The sequence below is a fragment of the Bombus huntii genome, chromosome 8 (genome assembly GCF_024542735.1).
Source record: "Bombus huntii isolate Logan2020A chromosome 8, iyBomHunt1.1, whole genome shotgun sequence".
Classification (NCBI taxonomy): Eukaryota; Metazoa; Arthropoda; class Insecta; order Hymenoptera; family Apidae; genus Bombus; species Bombus huntii.
This window is the reverse complement of record NC_066245.1, coordinates 3747514-3770788: the sequence shown is the minus strand read 5'-3', so window position 1 is coordinate 3770788 and position 23275 is coordinate 3747514. Positions and strand designations below refer to the sequence as shown.

The following is a 23275-nucleotide window of genomic DNA, read 5'->3' as shown; positions in this document are numbered from 1 at the left end:
TTTACGATGAAATAGTTAAAAAATTAGAGCATTCGATTTGTATCAAATATCGATAGACATCGCGATACTTAGCCCGGTAGCGTATAGTGTACGTAGCAACTGTGTAGTATCGCTATGCGACGTGCACTGCACGGAACAACTTGCAGGCAACTGGTCGAGCAAACCAAAGTTGAGGCAGCTCGAACCATGGAGTTTCAATTAGATCTGGTCATAATAATGCTCGATCCCGGCCGGCATGGCGGTCGATGGTTGATGACCCTCCTGGACCCCAGAGGAGATATCCACCCCGAAGGGTTCGCGAGCCTTTTCTTCCACCTTCGTGATACCGAGTTGTTAGTCACGGCGTTTCCGGGTTGCAGAACGAGATTCTTTCTAGCGATCACGACGTGTCACGCCACGTTCCCTCGTGTCTCCGTCTCCCTTTGCTTCCACTTTCTTCTCCTTCTTACTACGACGTATCGATGCTTTCGTCTCTTTCTTATTCCACTCTATTCCAACTTATAGTCGTCGGTACGAAACGATCGTCGCCCGAAGCCGATCCGACACCGATGCACGAGAAACCGACGCTGGCTAACGTAATCACCGACGATTCTCCGGCGATCGCGTAAATTCCGATTTACTTTTCCTCCGCGACAACGTGCCACAGACTCGCTCTCTTAATCCTGCAGACCTCGTAATCCCAGAGATTTCTCGGAAAACTTTTTTCTATCGCTTGAACGAATATTAATTCTCGAAGAGCGTGGCGTCGTTTCCAGCAGAGACACGGCAATCTTGACGAAGATGTGGAGAGGCTAGAGACGTTGGTACGACCAATTCAACGTGGTTCGAGCAGCTTCATATTCTCAAGGGAAAGGAAAGTCGAGTTGCCAATATTCCACCGATACTCGGAGCATCTCGCTCGAGGAATCCGTGCGCCGAAGGATTTCACCGTAATTGCACCAAATCGTTGACAGAAAGGACAAATCGTCTTTTGGCCGATTCCCGGCTATCGCGGATGACGTATCTAGGTCATCGGACCACTTCACTCCAGGGAGATCCCCGACGAAAAGAAATTCATCAGTCCGAAAAGGGTGCGATCGATTGCTCGTCGAGGGAGCAGTCGAGGGATTGACCATGGACGATGAATAGCGACAGCTACGAATCGAACGAGAACGCCAACACGGTGTCCTCGTGTACCAATATCGCGTGAGCCGGAGCAACTACGAATTGCCAGCTTTTTCTAACGATTTTTCGTTTGTGCGAATACTATTTTCTAAAATTTACCACGAAATTTGCGATAATAAAAGGCCATCTCTTTGCGACGACTACACGACAATGACAAAGTTCGTGAAACATGTTCATTAAGTTTTTAAATGTTTTTCGAGATGTCGAATATTAATTACATCGTTGGTTCGAAATGGAGTTGATCAGTTGGCTTTCGAGAGATATTAGGTTGTCCGAAAAGTTTCTTTCCTTTCATAAAGTGACAATAGATAAACAACAATTTCCGTTTTATATTGTTTCATTGAATTAGCTATGATCCATTTCGTTCTATTTCTATTATTATGTTCGTGCATAATTCAATAAACTAATATAAAAGAAAAAAACATTGTGCGTCTATTATTTCCTTATAAAACGAAAGCAACTGTTCAAACAACCTAATATTTACTATATTTGATACTTTGTTAACAATCACGATTAATCAAGTTAATCAAGGCGGCCGGATCTTGTTACAGCGGATCTTGAATGAAATTTTAAAAATGTTTCACGCGCGTAATATATTCGTGAAACGTGTCTACGAACACTTTCCTGGGCCACTGTGTACCATATGAAAGTCATCTGCTTGCAGGACCATACTTTCGAGGAGCGACTGGCGCTATACATACTCGTGTTTCTCGTTCCACACGTATTTTCATTTACTATCGAGACGGTCGATAGGCTACGTCGTGACCGAAGCAACACCTAATCTCAGCGAAACCTTAGGGTCTCGAGTATTAAGATCGAGACCTGCCCGCTGGTAGATAAGTGGGCTTTTGTTCCCCTTGGAGAAACAGCGAGCCGTGCAGTTTCCAACGTTCCCGTATAGTTGCGCAAAATTCAGCTGTAAAAAGGGTCGCACGAACGATTCTTATTTCTGCAATTTACGCGATCGCATATCTCCTGTCTGCTGTTCAAGAAAAATCTCTCTAGGGAGGTCAGAATATCCGTCATTTGCTCCTACAATTGAGTAATCCGTGAATTTCAGATGAAGAAGGGGAAAAAGCGAACGTCGAGTACAGTAGGCCGTTCATTTATCACAGCTTTATTTACTGACACGAAATAAAATGTACAACAGGTACGTTCAACCGTATCTATATGTACATACAATGCTTGAAACATCCACGTGGCGTTAAAGTCTAATACAACGAATGATCTAATAATATCGAGGAATTTATAAACTCAGAATGGTCTAACGAACGAGGTTCCATAGAAAATAATTCTCAGAGACTCGAATAATTTTTCAGGTATATTCCATTTCTTGTAAGCGCCTCGATACCTGCGAACGAGGACACACAGCTGCCAATATTTACAGCAAATTCAATCTTTCCTACTGCTTTTATTTCCCAGTTACTTTACCCTAGGAAGTCTATTTCATTGTTACCATACGTGTTTTGTCATGTAAAATACAAAACAATCTAAAATGTAGTATCTAAATAGTCTAGAGTAAGGACAAGAAAGGATGTTCTATTTGAAGTGAAGTTTAGTTTTATTTTAACAAGCAATACCCAATGCAAAAACTGACTACAATATCGTCGTACGTCTTATTCTCACACTCGGCTCACGTGTCTATCTTCCCAGGTCAAAAAATGCTGACCTTCAACCCTCGCACCCTTCTCCCACTCTTTTACTTATTTAGCTTTGACGTCACCAAGGCATACACTCTCTCTCTCTCTCTCTCTCTTTCTCTCTCCCCCGGCACTCTTACGATTCTTAGTTTATACCTTAAATTTACAACTTATATTATTCCGAGAAAATTCGAACTTAAATAGATAATAGACCAAGCGTATACCTCCTTTTTTTGATATTACAAAAATTTGTTGGAATTTTCCAATAAACGTAACGACTAAATATCCTAGCATTGTACTTACTACCCAGTAGTATACTTATGTATGTACAGGACATACTCCTGCTAATATTTACCGCAAATTGAGTCTTTCCTACTGCTTTTACTTTCCAGTTACTTTACCCTAAGAAGTCTATTTCATCTCTACCATACGTGTTTCGTCATGTAAAATACAAAACAATCTAAAATTTGTTGAAATTTTCCAACAAACGTGACGAGTAGATATCCTAGTACTTACTAGCCAGTAGTATACTTAGGTACGTACAGCAACTATCTGTCTATCGACAGGTTCGAACGAATGGAACTGTACAGTAGCTTCGATAGAAAATTTCACCAAGGACAGATTAGATCTGGCGTTTAGAATCTAACAAGTAAGATAGGATTCGGGGGCAACATCCGGCCGGTTAACGCGCTATTTTCAAGCCGAGCCTTCTGTACGCGGCTTGTCCCATTGTTCGCGAATAATGGCACCGTTGTACACGCGTGTCGTGCCGATTATGTCACGTACCGGGACGCGTGGAATGCATACAAAGAAAAACGCTCCTCTGCCCCGTGTCTGCCGTGGCTTCACGAACATCGAGCTCCAGCTCCAACCAACCAGTGTTCTCACCGTCGTGTCGCGTCGCGTCGCGACGAAACCGCGGAGCCAAACGTGAGAAAGAGGAAGTCGTCGATCCCTCGGGCTTCGATGGAACGCGCGGACCCACACAGACCGATCAACGCGATCTCTGACGCACCCTGAAAGCAGATGAGCCGCCACCGATTCCGTTTAAACGCGCCATCGTTATTTTCTCTAATCGAGACGCGAGGGATTCTCCGCTGACAAAATGAACATTCGTTCTACACCGCAACTATCGAATAGTATAGCGAGAAGATACGATGGTTCGAGTTCTCGTGTAGTTATAGTTATATCTACTTTGTTACGTAATAGATTATGATAGACACGAATAATCGATAGGTTTTGGGTCGCGTGGTTCTCTTGTATAGCACGTTCTACGTGATATGCATGTGTACGATACGATGGTACGGTGGAAGATGGAACGCGTAGAAACGTGGCTAATTATACTTTAATTACGGAAAATTTGTGTAAATGGATCCAGTATATGTACAAGATATTTTTCTTTATTTTTCTAACACGTGGAAATTCTGCTTTATTCTTAGTTTAAATTTAATGGCGAATTACGCGAGTGAATTTAAGCAACACGCAAGTTAACGAAAAGAAGCTAATTTTTACCGTATTATTTAAACGTATGAACGTTTTCAATTCAGCTTACACAGCCACGTTCGTAAAGTAAGTGAAACACGAAAGAATCCTACACGCAGGCCGATAATTTTATCAAATGCGGTTTAATAAAAGAAATTATACAGCGGGAAACGTATATTGGCCGCGATGTTAAAGGAACTTGTTTGTGGGTAGGTTAGGTCTACCACTGACTAAACCGCAGCAGCCACCTAAGAGCGAGAGATTCATTCAGCAGTCGATTTGAATCGAAAGGAAACGCGAGCCGGGCACCACAATGAATGAAAATCGCGAGAAACCAGGAAGCACGGTGACCACGTTTGCAGCCGCGTACCGATCACTCTCACGGTATTCCTCGGCGTTATCCGAGCGACTTGTTCGCAACCATCGTGCCAAGACGATTATTCAGAGAATTACAATATCGTGCGAACTTTTCTACATCTTCGTCTTCTATATAAGCTAATGGTAAAATTGTAAAAATTTGTAAAATTGATCAAGCTTCAAAGCACATACACCGGTTTCGATTGCTAAAACAGAAATTTTTGAACGAATATTAACAAAAAAAAAAATATGGTTCTCGAGCTTTTTCAGTAAGACGTTAACTTGCAATCTTATAATCTTACAACGTTAGATACGTTGACGTTTAATTCATAAATCACGTTTGCAATCTGAAATTCAAGATGCTTTTGCTTTGGCGTCATTTCCAACTGACGAGTGTGTCTGTATGGTTCTAGCTGCGACTAGATCAACGACACGTCCACTTGATACGTTTAATACGCTTTGATTCGTAGTTATATCGGCTATGTTATAGCTATACCTGACTATATTCTTTCCACCAAGAGTACATAGTCGAGCAGAACCAAAGGAGGAACGCTTCGAGATGCAGTTGATGCGCGTTTATTTTAACTCGTCCCCGAAGGTTCGCCGGTTCGATTCTCCACGTGGGAATAATTAACACCGGTAAGACCGAGGGCTTTGCCCCTTTCGACGGATGATTAATGAAACGTGTTATCATCCCCTACATGTAACGGCCGATGTAACATCAGACGCGCGTTTGGTCGCGCTACGCCGAGACATTAATTCGATCGACGCTTCCTGGAAAGTGCATCGAGCAAAACACGCTTGCCAGTTGACTAAATCGCCGGTTTTCTTCCGATCAACCGCTGAGAGCAGAGTATACAAGAGTGTACATCGTACGTATATAAAGAACGCAATGGTTCGCTCGATTGCCATTTCACGACGATCTTTCCCACCGGAAGAATCTCCTTCCTATCGATCCATTAACTCACTCTCCAGTCTCTTAAACATTTTCCATCTAACTGTTTGCACTTATACCGAGCTTTTTCCCTCGCAGCTGTAACTCCTTTGCGTAATCGAAGCGCTTCCTTTGAGAAGAAGGTCCACACGACAGAACGGTGAATCGAGTAAACTGTGCGGGAGGTTTCAGTTCCAGTTTTTCTAATATTAGATACGTTTGAATTGGTAATTTACGTTATCATCTAAAAGGTCGAAAAATTTGACAAAAGTAGTTCTCGTCGCAAGCTTCTCGATTGCTTCGAGCCGAATTCAATTTGCCAGGATCGTGGTAGAATCTGCGGTTGTATTGTACCTTCGTTCAAAGGGATTTCGTATTTTCAGAATCTTACGATGATTTTATAACAATTCGATCTTTCGCTAGAAAATAACATCTATACGTATTTACCATAAACCTACAGGTTCTTCTTTCAGCAATTTTCGCCATCTTATCGATTCGAATTCGATTGGTCAGGATCGTACTAAAAGGTGATCGCTCGTACCAAAGAAATTCCAAAAGGAATATCAAATTTTCGGCGCCTTGTACTTTGCATCGAAGAGACTCTGAACTCTCGGCGTTCGATCAGCCTTCGGGGATTTTTCCCGATCGAACGGCCCGATTCGTAAGATTTTCTCGCGTCTCGCAATCCCTTTCTATTCAGCCGGGGCACGGCAAGCGCGCGTGAACGCACTCGATTGCATTTCCCTGCAACCTTCTGGGAATCTCGCGTCGCTCGTGCGTTTCGAGGAGCAGTGTGAGAACCGACGGATCGAAAGGTTTCGACACGGTCGAGCGGTTAATTAGAATTTCCAGGAGCTAGACAGGGCCCCGATACGGACGGTGGAAAACTCGCATCGACCACGCGCAACGTCATCCTCGTCGAACGATTCATCAGCGTGTAGTTCCTCTTCTTAATTACCTCGTTTGGGAAGACCTTCCTTCCGTACCTCGTTAACGGACCGTGCTACTTTTCCTCCGACGAAAATTCTCCTCTACGATAAAAAAAATCCGTCTTGTTATAACGGGCAACGTTGTTATCGGAATAATTTAGCTTCGCGAGGAACGAGAACGATCGGAATGATCGAACAGCACGCGGAAGAACAGTCCGCGAGCGCACGCGCCGCCGTTCTCACAGCTTTCGAGATGCATCCAGGTGTGGAGCAGTCTGTAGGTCAGTTACACTGTTACTGTTACCGTCCAGGCTATTACCGGTTATCGCGCGCCACGCCAACGGTACGCGCAGCGTTCGTTCGCAGTGGAATTCTGCTTTGAGCGCGAACGTGATCGCGCCGATGCAAGTAGCGCTCGCCTACCTTCCACACTACCTCGAATTAAACACCGTGAGTCGAATTTTCAGACTACGATCGGAAGTACGTTCTTTCCACAGGATGAATTGTAATTCTATGTACATGTCTGGTTCTTGGAAGGAAAAAGGGAAGGAGGAGAATCTATAAGCAGGATTGTCACTGATCGTGTTCTTTGTTTGAAAATGATCTGGGACGGTTAACGCGTAGCGTTGACAAAACCATCGATACCGCGAGAAATTCTTAATTAATTGCCGCATATGGTGGCTAATTAAATGCGAAACACGGGACGCCGCTGGCGCCGCTGCCGGGCATACCTCCCGCATCGTACTTCCACTTTTTCCTCTCTTCTCTCTTATTACCACGCTTCTTCGTTTTATCTACTTGTTTGCCATAGAGTGGAATGGAATTCAATGGCGTTAGGATCTATGCGACGTCTGTTGCGCGAGGATAAAAATTTTAATTAACGGAGTAAAACATATTGTGTTTATATTTTCCATGTACCATTTTCGTGTAGATCGTATCACGAGCTATATAAGTACGAGATCGTAACGCGTGAAACGTTTGCTTCGCTAAAATAAATATCTGCGTATTCGCTTTTCAGCGGAGTAACATTATTAATTTAGTTGCAAGTATATTATGTCGTTGGACTGGTCACAGTTTTCACATCGAGATACGACGTTTTTCTAACGTTATTTTCGAAAAATGTCGTCGCTTCCAGTTTTATAAATATCTCGTAGATACATTCTCATTCTCGAAGATGATATCGCTAGGAAATTTAAATAATCCACGACAAATAGTAGCTTCATTGGTAGCTCCATCTTCGAAGACTCCATCTATTTTACGATCTATTCCACGATAAACTGCAAACCAACGCATTTCATTTTCCCCTCATTGAACGAACAAATTTGTCCGCGATCATTATCGTTGACGAAAACTTACATCGTACCGTATCGTTTGTAAATTATTCGTATTGCAATGTAAACATATCCTTCCATCGCAGACCGCTATGTTGGGAAGGGGTTAATCGCCCTATTGCCGCGTTTCTATAGAGTTCATGCTCGTTACAGCCGTTACTCGTCTCCGTATACCTGCTATTTTTATTTTCAATTTCCTCGGAAGCACCGCGGCGTCGGACAGTCGATCGATAGTCCATCCACTTTCTCCGGTCGTCGGCGAGAAGGCAGCGTGAGAGAATTTTCGCCTTTCAGACCAAAGGGCCGACAGCGAATCTTCCTATTTCTTTTTTCTCACTCTGCTCCGGGCTACTCTTTATACCTAACGCGCGGCGCGAAATTCTGGTCGATCAACTGGCGGGGAATCTGGCCGTGGCGCGGTCGTCTATCGGCGTTAATTCCAGGCATCGAGGCGTCATTATGACTAATGAGCTAGGCGGGACGTGGCTCTTTGATCCGCGACGTTAGAATTAGTGCCCGGCGCGGCGCAGCCATCTCGCGAGCCCGGATAAAAAGGGATAAGGCTGAAAAAGGGAGCGAGAAAAACGCTGGCCGAATATATCGACCACACCCATCGTGTTCTCGACGCGTGTATCGCGACTCTTTTTATTATTCCAACCAGGCCAACCCCCTCACCCCTATCATTGATTTCGACACCTCCTGCGGTATAAGGGCAAAAAGCCTGTTGGCGAGAGGAACATCGTTTTTTACCCCGTCTGAATCGACCGTTAAATTTATTTACATTTTAGATCAACTCCGTAACCTGCATTGTCTCACCGATTGTGGTGGCAATTATCGGTAATTCAGTTTATGCAAATTGATTGGATTAATTGTTCGTGAATTAATATCGTGCCGCGTCGTTCGATTACCGCGTCGACTACCACGACGTCGTTTGGGATTTTCCATTTAAAAGAATCGATTCGAAGCGGCAACTGCGTAGGAAGCGTGCCGCGCGAGTGTGTACAGTCATGCTGACTCGATATTGGCTCACCGTCAAAGTCGCCGTTGTTTTATATCGTTCGCTTTGAAAGAATACAAGGCTATCGAGATTGTACGTTTTTGTCGAAAATAAATTTCGTAATACTCGATGTATACTTTTATCGCAACAGCTTCGTACAACGCGTACGTACAGTGATCCACGGAAGCTTTCCTACACCTTATGAAAATGTTATCGTTATTATTCAACAAATTATAATTCCATTTAATACTTCGCGCTTGAGATACACGTACGAATTATCGATGGTTAATTTTGAAAAATTCACTCTCGAAGAAATTGGTCCTTTCGTCGTGGAGCCGGTACATCGCACGAGTACGCGAAGAAAGGTTGTCCGGAAAGTGTCTTTCTTTCGCAAACGTGTCTTTTACAACGATGTACCTTCGTACAAACGTGAAACCAAGTGAAATGTCTGTGAAATGTCGCGGTGTTTATCTCAACAGAACAAAATGGATCGTACGTAATTCGACAAAATAACGTTGTACGCTTATTATTTCCTCATAAAACGAAAGAAAGTTTTCGGACAATCTGATACAACTATACGAATAGTTACGACGATACGCGAATCATTATGAATTCCTTACCTTAATATCTATCGTGTCGATAGATATCTATTGGGTTGGCAACTAAGTGATTGCGGATTCTGTCATTAGGTGGTATTGACAAAATCCGCAATCACTTAGTTGCCAACTCAACAGTTGTATCGAAAGAGCAAAGTCAGACGCGGCAAAATCCACGGTAGCTTTCAAAATGGTTGCATAGTTGTAAAAACGAAACAAAGCAACCGAATATATTATCGATCAGAGCACTTGCTTTTTATTTTAGCCCGCAGCTAGACAGATTCGTGTGCACGTTCGATTCTCCTCCTATGCTTTTGTACGGCACATGGTCGTGTCTAGTTCTGCGTGCCACCAAAGAAACGTAAAACGCACACAACCGTCGCGTCTACCTTGAACATCAACATGCAAAGTTGACGGGTCACGATAGCGTTCTTTTCGCAGCTCGAACGGTTGCCGATCCGAGTCGTGCACGAACTACATCCCTGTCATGGTCCTCGCGATAGCCTCCTCCCAGTTGCTCTTTTTAAACTTCATTCTCGATAGCGTGCCTTTACCTTTTAATCCGTGCCGTGTAAAATCTTCGGCGAGAGAAACTCCTACCACCCACCGTGGCTGTAAGATTATCTTCAACTTCGCCGAGTGAAAAATTGACACGAAGCTTACAGAAGATGGCAGGTGGTTTTCCATAGTAGCGCCAGCTCTGATCGATCAAACTGCCCGGCCGTTTATACGTACAACCCCGTTCATAAATATTGGGGTAGTCGAGGAATACCAGATAAAACGAGAAATCTCCGAGAAACTTATCAAACGTTCGGTAGATATTGCGTTTTAAAATAAGAAATGTATACACGGTACATCGATAAAACACGTTATCCATGAAACGATCTATCGTTTACGTAGATTACATCGATTACGTGGTATTTGTTAATTATAGCGAATTCAAATAATGATAAATAATGGTACATGTTTATTCGTGAAATCTGTTTCTAAATACTAGGTTGATGAAAGGAAACGTTAAAATACTCGATCAGCGTGCATGAGTGGAATTATCGCTTTTTACAGCCCTTTAAGTTAATAAAATAAGCTCACAGCCTCGAGATTATTATCTCGTCTAGAATCTTAGAAAAAAATGCCACATAAATCGTACGTATAATTCTGCCCTATTAATTTAACATTCGCTTCTAATTAAGCGAATATATATATAATTAATCGTTTCCTTAGGTATCTCGATCGATCGACCACGTTTCGTGCGAGATTAACGGACGTTCTAATACTTGCGAGCAGGACTGTACATCCATCGATTATACACAACGCAAAATCTACTTTTACTATCTTATTTCAGTTTCTGTAAAAATTCGCCAACCTCGACCACGTACACGGCGTCTAAAAATTCCGCCGCATTCAGACACACGCGCTGAAACGAGCGAACGATTAGAGATCGCTGGCGAAAAGGAAAGACCGAAATCACTAGCGTGGCTCGCCGGACGTTTATTCAGGGTGCGTACCCTTGTATATCGGTGGACGGCCTGTCCGCGGTGGACCCTGTAATTATAAAGGACCGGTTTTCTCTGGCGTGTACACCTATGGTATACATACGGTGTACGCTCTCGCCGTTCTCCCGTTTGCACGTAATCGACGTTCAACTTTTCCGTGCTCTCTGGCACACGGTACATTCCCATCGAGATCGAACAAACTCATTCTATATAAAAATATCCCGCGATGCTCGCGGAAACAAATGTGCAACGAGTCGCGGTGGCGTTGCAAAACCTCCACACCTCGTTCACCTTGTCTCGTAACCTACCGTAACGACGCATTTCTCTTGGCCAAAGAACCTTTTCGACTGTGATTTTCCCGCATAGCGTTCTGTAGAGAGAAAGTTGAGCAACGCGATCTCTGGACACCGAGTTAGGACCGGACAAAACTTTCGACATTTTTCATGTTTTTTTGGGTAGAATCGAAAGGCACCAGCAGAGAGAACCGTACAGTTAATAAAAAGATTCGACGACCAATTAAAACGGCTGAGAGCGTCACGTACGAGTGCAACGTTATCGTTAATTTTCTGTTATTTAATGTAATTTTCAAGCAGCATGCTTTGGTGAAAAATTTGATCGCAGTTCAGGATGCGATGTTCTTTGACATTTCTACCATTAATCGCCATTTAATAATTGCGTCGATAATATCGCGGCCATCTCTTGTAATTCACAGTTATATTGCGGTGAATTATTGTTTCTATATTCCTTGCCGTAAACGTCCACGTTTATCGTTAAAGATTATTAATTATTTGGAATTCAATAATTCCCAGGGTACGAATACTTTTAAAACTCATTAAAATCCTCATTTCGAAAGAAGTTACGTCTGGTAATAAACAAATAAATGAATAAGTATGAGAAGAGTTACAGAATTTTGAACAAAAATTTTAACACGAGATATTCAGTTAACTGTTTATTAAATTCATCGATTTACTTCACTTTGATTTATTCCATTGGTCCAGTATGATACTTGAGAAGCGCAGAATTGCGAATGAAAAACGTGTCTGGTGAAAGCTAATATTCCGAGTTATCAGCTACGAGCTTCTTAAAAAGCGATATAAATAAAAGTGGTACGAAATGAACAAAAATGAAGAGAGGTGTCGTTAGCTCGGCCAGACGAGATTCCGTGGCCAAACGTACGCGTTGCGATCGGAATCCTTTCACGGTCTAGTGTATGCGTGCTTTCGGGAGGCTACGGGCATTTCTAATGCTCGATCGTGGTCAGAATTACCCGTGCCGCGTTAATAAACCGCCGCTCGAGCCCGGTATCGCGTGTCGCGAAATTCCAGCCAGCTGAGTCACACGAGAACGCGGCCCGATTGCCCGACCACTTCGATCGATTCTACTTCTATCGTTCCGATTTGGTATCGAAGTTGAAGTCGTAAAGACTACAATTAATACGCGCAACTATCATCGTTCTAACTAGAAATCTTTGGCGATGAGATATTGATTTACAATTTTGTTCCAAAGATATTCGTTTCAACAATCTCGCGCAATCGTAATGATAAGACAGCAAAGATCGTAACTAAGTTAAGCAATAAACCGGATTAACGTGCCGATCGTGTTAAGATGTATCTAATCTTCTTTTCGGGTCACATTTTCAATCGTATCTAATAGATTTTGTGATAAACGTCTCGTCAACAAATTTTACCGATATAATCAGGATCCAGTTACGGCGAGCTAAAAATTTTCTGCGATAAGAATTCGACTACTTTCGTGACCCGTGATGTATATCTAGCGTTTGGAATTTTTACACGGCGTTAGAGTGACGTAAGAATTTCCATAATAACGTAGCAATGAAATCACTGTCTCCACGAGTCGTTGAAATTTACGGATCGATCGATTTCGAATTAGAACGAACGAAGGAATTTCGCGTTGTAAGTTCGATTACAAAGTTGGCGAGTAATTTTATAGAGCGGCGTTCTTTCGCCTGGACTGCTTGAGTACAAACTCGATCTATCGTATAAAGCGGTTGCCAAAGTGGCGATTAGAATCACGCCGATGTTCGATCGTTATCGATAATCCGCGGAGGCGATCAGCGATTCCCGTAGCCGCGAATCTGTCGATCATGCACCGCACTAACTCCGTGGAATGATCGAGTTGCCCAATCGAATTGCAGATCGAATTATTTCGCTGGAAGTTCAATTTCTTCTCTCTTTCTCTCTCTCTCTCTCTGCACGATTCTCGATTTTCTTTACGTTTCATTGAACTTGCTCCAGTATCGTGGCAAAACTAATCGTTTGTGGAATTTTATTCGATAAATGGGAAGCACTTCGTTAGTTATGAATCTTCTCAACGGGGAACATGAATGGTTCGCTCGTAATCGAATATCTTTCGAGCGGAAAGAAGGATCAAATAACCGATAAATGCGTAATAAATAAGCAATTAAGTAAAGAGCTCGATCGATAACTAATCTTGCACTTTTAGAATATGAAAAACAGCCAACGAGAGATCAGATTATAAATAGATTAGGAATTATAAATCCTAGGCTTCTCTTTTGTAACCACGCGTCCAAGAGAATAATCAAACGATCTACGATTAGCGAAACTTGTAGAGTTTCGTTTCTCTTATTGTCAAACTTGCTCGCTGAACGTCCTAGCAACTCCCGACTCGTAAAATTTCGCTAATAACGTTAATTCGATCGTGCAAGGAGTCCCAGCAAGCTGAGTCCCGGTGTATCGAACGTCTCGTCGTTGTCCAAACCGTACAAGAAAAAAATGATCGTTGTGTCGATTATATGGGAGGCGGATGGTGCACCGCTCGAATTAGCACGATCGACGCGTGTTCGCGAGCACGTGCCTCGAATGCGATTCGTCGAGTTTCGCCGGAAAGAGAAAGAGGTTCGGGCGATCTTTTCGACGTTGTGGGTTTTCCAGCCGCGCCTATCCTTTCACGTCTATCGATAAATGAAAACGCCAGACGCTTTCGAACGAACGCGACAAACGAGTTTACGATTTTCTTCGCGACGCCGCGCTGCGATTGGAACTCGAAGAAGGTGGTCGTATCGATTGTAGTAGAGGCGGGTATTCGCGGAATGACGCAGATACGGTGAACAAAAGGCCAAGGTCAGGATGTGTCGAGCAATGGTCTTATTAATTTTGAAGCTCGACAGCCGGGGGCTTTAGGGTGCGACGGAAGAAATAAGAGGGTAAAGAAAGTGGGCCAGCCTGTGACGTGGTTCTGTACACAATGCACGATTGTACAATGCAAACGAGCTCGGATCGGTCCTTTTGTACTGCACGGGCCAATAATCTACCTGGACCAAAAAAAAAAAACCCGACGAAACCAGACTCCTTCGTTAAGCTTCTTCTCGACTGCACGAATTGATTTTGTTGAGGTTATTCGATGTGTAAACAGAGAAACTCGTGGATAAATTGTAATTGTAGAAAATACATTTAAATAGAAGCGTAATTATAAGTAAGAATACAATTTGAGCTGGTCCAGATTCGCACGCTAGCTGTGTTACCCAATAACTGAAAAACCCCGAAGCCAACGTCACCTGTCTACTGTTTATGGTCTGTCTTCGTCGTAGTCTTTTGTCTATACGCTGTCGATGGCTTCGGTGCTTGAGAAAACTAAAAAAGACCAGATGTAGAGTTTTCTTAGAAGTGGTGACCACTTCAACAGATTTCACCAACGTGATTCGAACGTACTTACCATGGAATCGTTTCGTCGTCGATCGATGTTCGTAGTTAGTTTAGTTGTCGTTTGCAATTTATTCTCAATGTCCCTATGTTCACAGGAAAACTGCTAGTTTCTCGTTCGACATCTGTACGCCGCGTCTTGCAAGCGTAAAACGTATTATTTGATCGTCGTTCGATGAAACACGATAAAAAGGATTTGTAATTTGTAATGAAAATTAGAAGAACGAAGATATATATTTCGCATCTGTTTCAAAATAAATTATTGAAAGCTATCGTTCCATCGTCGACGGAGAATTTCTCACAATGTATCACAATCTGGGCTATGGGAGTTGCAGGGTTAATGGGTTAATAATTCGAGTGGTCTCTTCGTTCAATTAGATGCAGAGTCGGACACGTGTTCAATGAGCGGAATCAATATATCCGAAGAAATATGTCAGCTACGCGACCTATCGTCGTAACGTCGTCGCGATCGATGACCGCGCGTCTAATTGCTGCTATTTTATCACGCTCGTTCAAACTTCTACGATCATCGATTCGTCTCGATCGCGATTAATGCCCAATTTAGTCAGGCGAAAAATCACCAACGCCGACAAATAAAGCAGCGAACGCGCGTTATCGCAGATTTTCGCAGCTGTACGGTATTCCATCGTATTACGAAAGCAGGAAGTCTCGGTTCGAACAAGTCTGACGGTTAAACGCGGATCCTAACTGTACCGTGCGTACAAATACCACGCGTACTAGCGGCTCGTGTCGGAGTGCGCTCGAGTTCGCGACAGGATGCACGCCGCGGCGTCAAGGTGCAGCTTGTGCTATCGGCGAATCTACCGTTCGAGGCAAATAGCAATTTTTTCTCGAAGCTTTTAATTAGACGACGGTGCTCGCGAGATTAGAGGCTGGACTCTGTTCTTCGGCTAGCAGCGAAGAAGTGGTAACGGTAAATCAAGAGCGCGGACAAGCACCGAGGAACAAAACGCCAGGTTGCTGCAACCATTTCGATTACGATCTACTACGGTACAGATTCACCGTGTTACCTATGCGTATACCTGTACGCCCTTCTCTCAAGATCCTTCTCTTCCGATCGAACGTCGATCGCCTTCGGGCGACGCCTAGCATCGTTTTAGGCTAGCGAATTTTTCTCGCACGGTATCGTAACGGAGTGCTGCAGCGTCTCTGAATACAAAGCGATGTATATACAGCGGTAAAGTAACGTACATTTATGCGTACGTAAGTATACCGTCGTCGAAAACTTTGCAACACGCTTCGCCTTCTGAATTCCGTTACTATTACAGTCGTAAGGTCCATCTTTAAATACGATCATTTTACTTCTGGAATTTGTTCAAATTTCCTAAAAGCTACGGGCAATGAAACAATTACGTTCGAATATAAACATAGCCCACGCCAATGATCCAGCTATTGCTGCGAACCAATATGTTCGTTTATTCGTTCTTTCAATTCGCGATCTGATGCGTGGAAAAACGAACGATCGCACACAGTTTTTCGATCGACACCTGTCTGTTCTCGTACGGTTTAACGCGTTAATCTTTGAGCAAACCTTTGACCACGGCAACGATCTCCAGTCCATACGTTCGTTACGCTGGAACGTGCTGTTCCATGGCGCCTAGATTACTAGAACCGATTAATCGATACCAGGTTACCAAAGTACGTGTTTGTTCGAGTTACGTTTAGTCCGTGTATCGAGTATAGCGGAGAAGCCTGGAACGTCTGTTATTCGCACGATTCGGTCTTATCGTTGTAAGTCGAACGACCGATAATGCGCTACTTTTTTACCGCGTTACTCGTTTCAGTCAGCTCCTCGAGGGTTAATATTAATAATACCGTGCGTGCAACCTAGTGAACGATCACTCGCGAAGCGGAATTGCGGCTCGATACAAAGTTCAGCGGCGTAACGCGCGCCGCTAGCCTGCGTCCTAGTTTCCGACAACTGAAGATCGTGGCGATATCATCGTTCGCACGATGCGCAAATAACAAAACACGTCCAACTGAGTACGGGTATGTTCCGCAATCTACAGTGGTGCGTTTAGACCGAGCGAACGAACGCTCGCTTTTCTCTCGCTTTATTCAAATTTCCGAACGAAATGTGTTAATGCCGAATTAGAAATCGAACGTTCGTAGCGATCGAGCGAAAAACTTCAAAGAATCGAGCAAGCTTTTTTTGCAGCGTTCTAGAACAATTGTCAGACGTCGAATCGACGTTCGTTTACGCCGTCATTTTACCAAATTCCTGCAAAATGGGAAAAGAGAGGGCGTTCGCTCGGTCTAAACTCACCTTAAGCCACGCTTTATACACCGACACATGCATCCTTCGAGAGCGAGAAGAAAAATCGGTTGTCGTGGGCGATCGAGCGCGGGAATTCGATGGAAATTCGATGGAAATTCAATTCTCGATTCTTTCGTGGCGCGGATGGAACAATTTGCGAATCGTCGAGGGCAAGTTTAATCGAAAAAGCTCGATCGCGAATAGCAAGGAAAAGCGGAAGAACGAAGAAGAAATAGTGGCGGATGAAGAATGAAAAGGTTAACGGGGAACGTCGCGGCAACGCGGTTCGTTTTAGCGTTGTTCCCCGGGTCGCTAAGCAACGGCATGCTTTTAGCGCTTTCGTTCGAGTGGTAGCTTTTGTCTCGAGATCAAAAGATCCTCGAGCGTTCGGCTAACTAGCGGTTTTCGAATCGTTCCGACTTGGCACCAGAGGAGCGACCATCGTTCAAATGAAAATTCGGTCAAAATATCCCTTCTCTATTGGAAGTTGTTGTCCTTGCGCGTATCGAAACATGGAACTGTGTGCCGCAGCATCATAAATAATTGATAGCAAACAGAGAGAAGGGGGTACTTACTCACCATAATCGGAGCGCAATCTCGCCGACCAGATATGGACGAAGAAGGTATGGTAAGAGCAGCATCTGCAACGAAACACAAGCCATTCTTTTAGCAGCTAATTCACCGTTATATCTCGCTCACAATGAAACTTCCTACTCGCGTCTGCCTCGTTCGCCGTTAGCGAAAAAAAGGAGAAAAAAAAAAAGAAAGAAATCGTTCGATGGACGACGATCCTTTCGAGGATCATATCTGGTACATATTTCGTGTCTCTTCGAGAGAATCGTTCCCGATGTGTAATTCTGTCCTACTTTAATAAAAATATTCTGCGTTTATTCGTTTCTTAAGATATTTCTCAATATTCAAAGTTTATATTTAAAGTTAATATTTCAAGCTATACTAGGCAAGCTTTTACGAGATAACGACGATATGTTTTAAACCGAAGAAAAACGGGATGAAAGAAGGAAAATGATAGAACTTTAGTTTCCTTCGGTTTCGAAATAGCAAACAAGATATCCGAAGCAAGGTAGGCAGATATCGATCGTTGGGCTTTAACGTCAAATATCGATTATCACAAGATTCAAGATGAATGAGAAAATGGAAAGTTATTAGGAGGGAAGGGATCGACGGGCAAGCTCGCTCGTACTGGCGATAAATCAACGTTACACAATGCCAACAGCTTGTTTTCCAGGGTAATCTGTTTACAGATTACCGATAAGCTGATTAGCAAACGCGTGGTTGACTTGGTCGTACGCGAACAGCTCGCAGCTTCTCCAGAATAAACGCTCGTACTCCGAGAAGCTTCGACGTTCAAAGCAGAAACGATCGATGCCGTAACCAAAGCGAACGCGACAAAGAATTCCATTTCCTCGGAAACCTAACAGGGAAAAGGCGTTTCGAGGTATCGCTACCTCCTGCACTACCGATTCGCCAATTCTCTTCCTCGTCATGAATAACGCACCTTCCCTGCTATTTCGATTCAATTTCTAGCACCATCCTTTGCTCCTCGGCATTCCCCTTTATCGCTGTTCCTGTTTGATGCGTAAACGGTCTCGAAATTTCTTTACTACGCTCGTTCTTTGCGTCTGTTTAACAACTGTATCAGCGAACGAGAACTATAGGGTTATCAAACAGCGACGATAAAGAACGCGGATAAGATAAAGCCACGAGTACATAAGAAGATCTAATTCTCTGTATGAAATCTGATTTTTAATCGAGTGTGTTTACTTTCTTATGCTCACAGTCGTAAACTCGTATTTCCTTGGTTCTTTTTCTTATCACGTTAAGTGGCATCGAGTGATCATCGGTGAGAGCCGCGTTACTCAATTTTTTCCAGCGATTAAAACACGATAAGTTCCGACGACTAAAATGTTTTCGACCACGCGAATGTCTTAGATAACAAAGGCGATACGATGGTTTGGAAAAATTAAATATTATGGCGTACAAAGTATATCTCGATCTGTTTTAGAAATTTCATTTAAAAAACGCTTAGTTATCGCCATAATTACGACACGGTATAAATGAATCAATTGAGATGGAAAGAAGCAGGTGCTGCAAAATCCTTTCGTCCCATCCTTCGATTCGTCATCGACCAAGAGCTCTCGTTTGAATGTTTATATCTCCGTCTCTCGGAAATCGACTCCGCTCAGTCGCCATCGCTATCGCTAACACGTCCAGTTCGGTAAACAATTATGTCCCTTTATTATCTTCGCTGGCAGGGAAAAATCTATAAAATTCGCGTGGCGGTGAACGCGTAAACCGACGAACCAAAGCGAATTGCATTGCACGCGCTACCCACGTTGGAACTGCAAAAACACCGACGAAAAAACGAATAGTCGTCGTGATTCCGGCTCGCTCACGCGACTATTAATTATCCGCTGAAAACCGAGAAAGAAACCGCCGGTAATTCGGCTTTTTTAAACGAGAACCACGCGTTCGCTTTCAATCGGCATGGACCGAGACGTGGCGTGACGAGACTGGACCACCCCGGCCGGACTAATTTCCAGGAACGATTCGTAGAGATCGTGCAGAAAATCGTGCGTTCCATCCGCGATTTCGAAAACGCTCCGAGTAACAGGCTGAGAAAATGTTTCGGCAGACGGTGGTGTTTCAGAAAACGAGGAGTAGATGGTGTCTGAACGGTGCAAGTTACTTGGCCGAATTTAACGCACAGTTTAAGCGGATCTGGCCGTGGGTAAGCGGCAACTTGGTACCGTGAAAGAGCGAGTGTAATTAGGGAACCGAGTAACCACCTCGGATTAACTTGCTGGATAACGATCGGTTAGTCCGTCGCTCTGTTCCTCCCCTTAGATTTGAATCCTTCGATCTTTTAAGCACGAGTACATTAATTCTAAATCGGCGAACGTGAAAAAATGGTAAAGTCAAATACGGTATATGTTTGTCGATAAAATAGCTATCGATAATCGAGCTTAATATCGAGATACAGGTTTCCGAGAATTTCCATCTACGAACACAAATATTATTTTGTCTCGCTTCTAGTGGTTTGTCTTCCGATAACGATAGACATCAAGACAAATTTAAAGTACGAACAATCAGTTTCTTACACTTTGCGGAATTTCCTTGGTCTTTCGACGATTTACGAATTTTCTGCAACACCGGCGTGCAACTGTTTGAAGCACCTTCCTGGAAATCCTTTGTTCGAGGAACGGGACGGGACCGAGCATCCGGTGTCGAATTTAATACAGTCGTAAAGTCGGAGCGCGACTTCCGAGCTGCAACCGCGACGAGGAACGTAACCGTTTCCTTGGACTTCCTAGCTCGAGCTAGGGAAACTGCTCTCTTCGTTTATTCGCGATCGCGTGTAAATTGCGCGTAAGAAACTCGAGATGTCCTTCGCTCGAAGATTTTCCTACCTTGCCTATGAGATTGTCAATTTTCTACCATATAAATACATCGCGATTGATAGCTTTCTTTTATCGATAAATTCGATCGTTGCATAAGAAAAAGACATATTAAAACATTTCGTATACGCAGGTATCGTGTCTACTTAGCCGATGTTCATGCTGTTCGCTGTTTTTTCAACAGTTGTAACAGAATTTCGAGAGAAATTAAAGCTTCGTAGCACTGTAACCGGGTCTCGAGATAAAGACGTAGAAACGGAGGACTGCACGCTTTGCATCGTCCACTGATAAGCAGATAAGGGCTAGAGCACGAGGCATCCCGGGCGTCGAGTTTTCATATCGCGTTCCTGGCTAAATTGGATCGGATTACAGAGCGGGGAACGAGGAATGCGCGGTGAGAACCGACGCCGGTCGCTCCAAAGAATTTCGACGCGGACGACGCTTTCGCGCCGCGAAATTAGAGACGCATAACGAGAAACCGCGCGATTTCCAGCCTGTTGCGATATCAAATGTAATGGCTTCGCGCTACCGTCGCGCTAGTTCCATTCGTTTGTCACCGACGTCCCGAATCTCTTTTTCGCTCTTATAAGAAGACTAAGGTAGGCGAGATCGAAATAAGATGACTACGTTACGAAGAAACAGTTCATTACGCTTCAAATATGGAGAAATACATTCAGCTGCTACCCACGTATACGTTGTATACGCAACCTGTCTTAATTATGTAAAAGTTAGCTGTCAAAAAACAAAAAAGACGAGAACCGGTCGTATCACGCTTCGAATTCATTTTCGTCGTATAGCGCTGTAGTAGCTGTACGTTTTACTCGTCGACTTTAATATTCATCTACGGCGCGTTTCTCTCTTAACGGAAAATCCGCAAAGAGGTCGAAGAAGCACGCGCGTTGCAAGCGATGCTGCCGGTTGCTTGCGCGCGAATACGAATTATTATCGCTGTTGTTATTATTGCGGTTCGCGATACCGTCACGGTGAATAACAATAGATTGTCGGAGACGAGAAACGCTTAATCTCAACAACTGCGCTAACTTGCAATAACTTTAACCATTTATCGCCTCGGTTATTTTATTTTTCTTCGTTATTAATGTCTTACTTTTTTAAACACCTATATTAAAATGTTTATACAGAGAGACTATTAATTTGTTTCTTTCTTCAAGATCTTGCTAAACAAAGTATCCATATATCGCGTGTTCCAATATATAATATCCTTATCGATTATAAATAATACGTAGCACGAGTACGTACCATAAAACTTGCAAATATATTTGGCTGCTGGTACCATTTTCATAAAACTGATCTTTTAAAATACCATCGAAGCATAAAGAATTAATCGTGGATTAGTGTGCGATCGACAACGACGTTAATCTATATCATATTTTATCTCGCCATTGTCTCTCTTTGTCAGCTTAACCACGTCTCTCTTACGAATTTCATTCGTACGATCGTTCCTGGTGAAATCAGAAATCGATGGACAGCCATCGAAAGCAAAATTTTCACGAGGTTCGCACGATCCACGAGACATCGAACGTCAAGGGGAATTTACCATAACGAGCGATCCTCGCGTAACGATATGACGTCGCAACAATGGCAGAGCGTCGTGCATAGCCATGAACGTTTAATCATTGTCAGTCGTTTGCTGTCTCGAAGGTCGTCGAACGATCTTCGCGTGCTTCGCCAGGAAGGTTAAGGTGACGGTGAGCTTTTCTCCTACGAAATCGCCGCTCGTTTAATCTTGCCTGGCGTTTGCAGCCGTGAAGTACAAGCAACGACATCCCCGACGTTTACCGCGCGTGTTTAAACCCCCGCGAATGTCGGCTACGATATAAATTTACAAGAACGAATAAATGAGAAATGCTGTTCGCGGCGCTGTCGTCCTCAGCCTACGTCACTTTACTGCATCGTAAAACATCGCGATACTTTATGAATTTCATCCGTTCGTAGGTGAACGAGCTATTGTAGCTTCTCGTACGGCAACCGCGTTCGGGACAATGTCGTCTGCTTTTCACAGGCTGCGATTACTCCTTTCCTTCTTCCTCCCAGACGGTCCGTGTCATCCGCGTATACAGCACAAATCTTTTACACGATCTTTGTTTCCTTTACATCGACCGCAAAGCTTTCTTTCCATCATCTTTGAAACTGCGAGCGAGTAGAGAATAAGTACATGTTGCAACAACGATGTTCTTGGACCGATGCGAGAATTCCTAGTTGTTCCAAAGTACATTTACTCGTGTTCATTGCAAGTTGCACAATACCTTTCGACATATGTAGCGTATATTCATAGATCGATGTCGATTCTAGATATTAAACTATCGACGAAAGATCGCGTAGAAAAACGTGGTTCGAGCTGCATTTGTCAACTTGTGAGCAATTTCATTTTGCGTTACGTGCCTCGAATGGTTAATTTCAGTTATCTGGTCGTTTAGCGAAGACGGTAGTTAATTTAATATTCATAAGCTAACTGTTCGTGTGTTGCCATGATACGTGACCTTATTACGCTATAAACCAAGTTTCCAAGTTGGAACAGTTGTAATACAACGTATCGGTCATTCGGAAGCTACGCTGACCGACCATAAATTGCAATGCAAAGGAACGATAACGATTACGTTACGATTCAAAATTTATCGCCGTCTTCCTAGTAAAATAAAAATAAGTCTTTTGATTTTCGCCGTTGGGAATACTAATTACACGCTGATACATACTAATTGAACAACGAAATTAACGAGCTTACAGAAACTGGAATTGTTCGATTTGACATCCGACAGCATAAAATAATAGATCCTGTTAAAACCTTGAACCGTCCCATTTATAAGAAACTACAGAGCCCGTGGACGGAAGAGCCGAGCGACGTCCATCGCGGGCCCATTGTCTCGGAAACGAGACCTGTTCCCTCGTCCAAGGTATTTCAACAAGACGTCGGTGGATCGATACGAGTCGAGAAGAGAAACGTCTGATCGCGCGCGTGCACT

The 23275-nt window shown here is 43.5% G+C and overlaps 1 protein-coding gene across 4 annotated transcripts in view; it reads right to left on the bottom strand.

The window, feature by feature from the left end:
* Positions 1-23275, bottom strand: part of LOC126868182 (SH3 and multiple ankyrin repeat domains protein 2) — a 179382-nt gene that overhangs the window by 89656 nt on the left and 66451 nt on the right. For 3 of the 4 annotated variants that reach the window (XM_050623390.1, XM_050623394.1, XM_050623393.1), the window contains exon 2: positions 17461-17522. The gene's annotated coding sequence lies outside the window, so the exon portion shown is untranslated. Of the gene's footprint in view, positions 1-17456; positions 17523-23275 lie in introns of all 4 variants that reach the window. The other variant, XM_050623391.1, reaches the window with a different exon arrangement.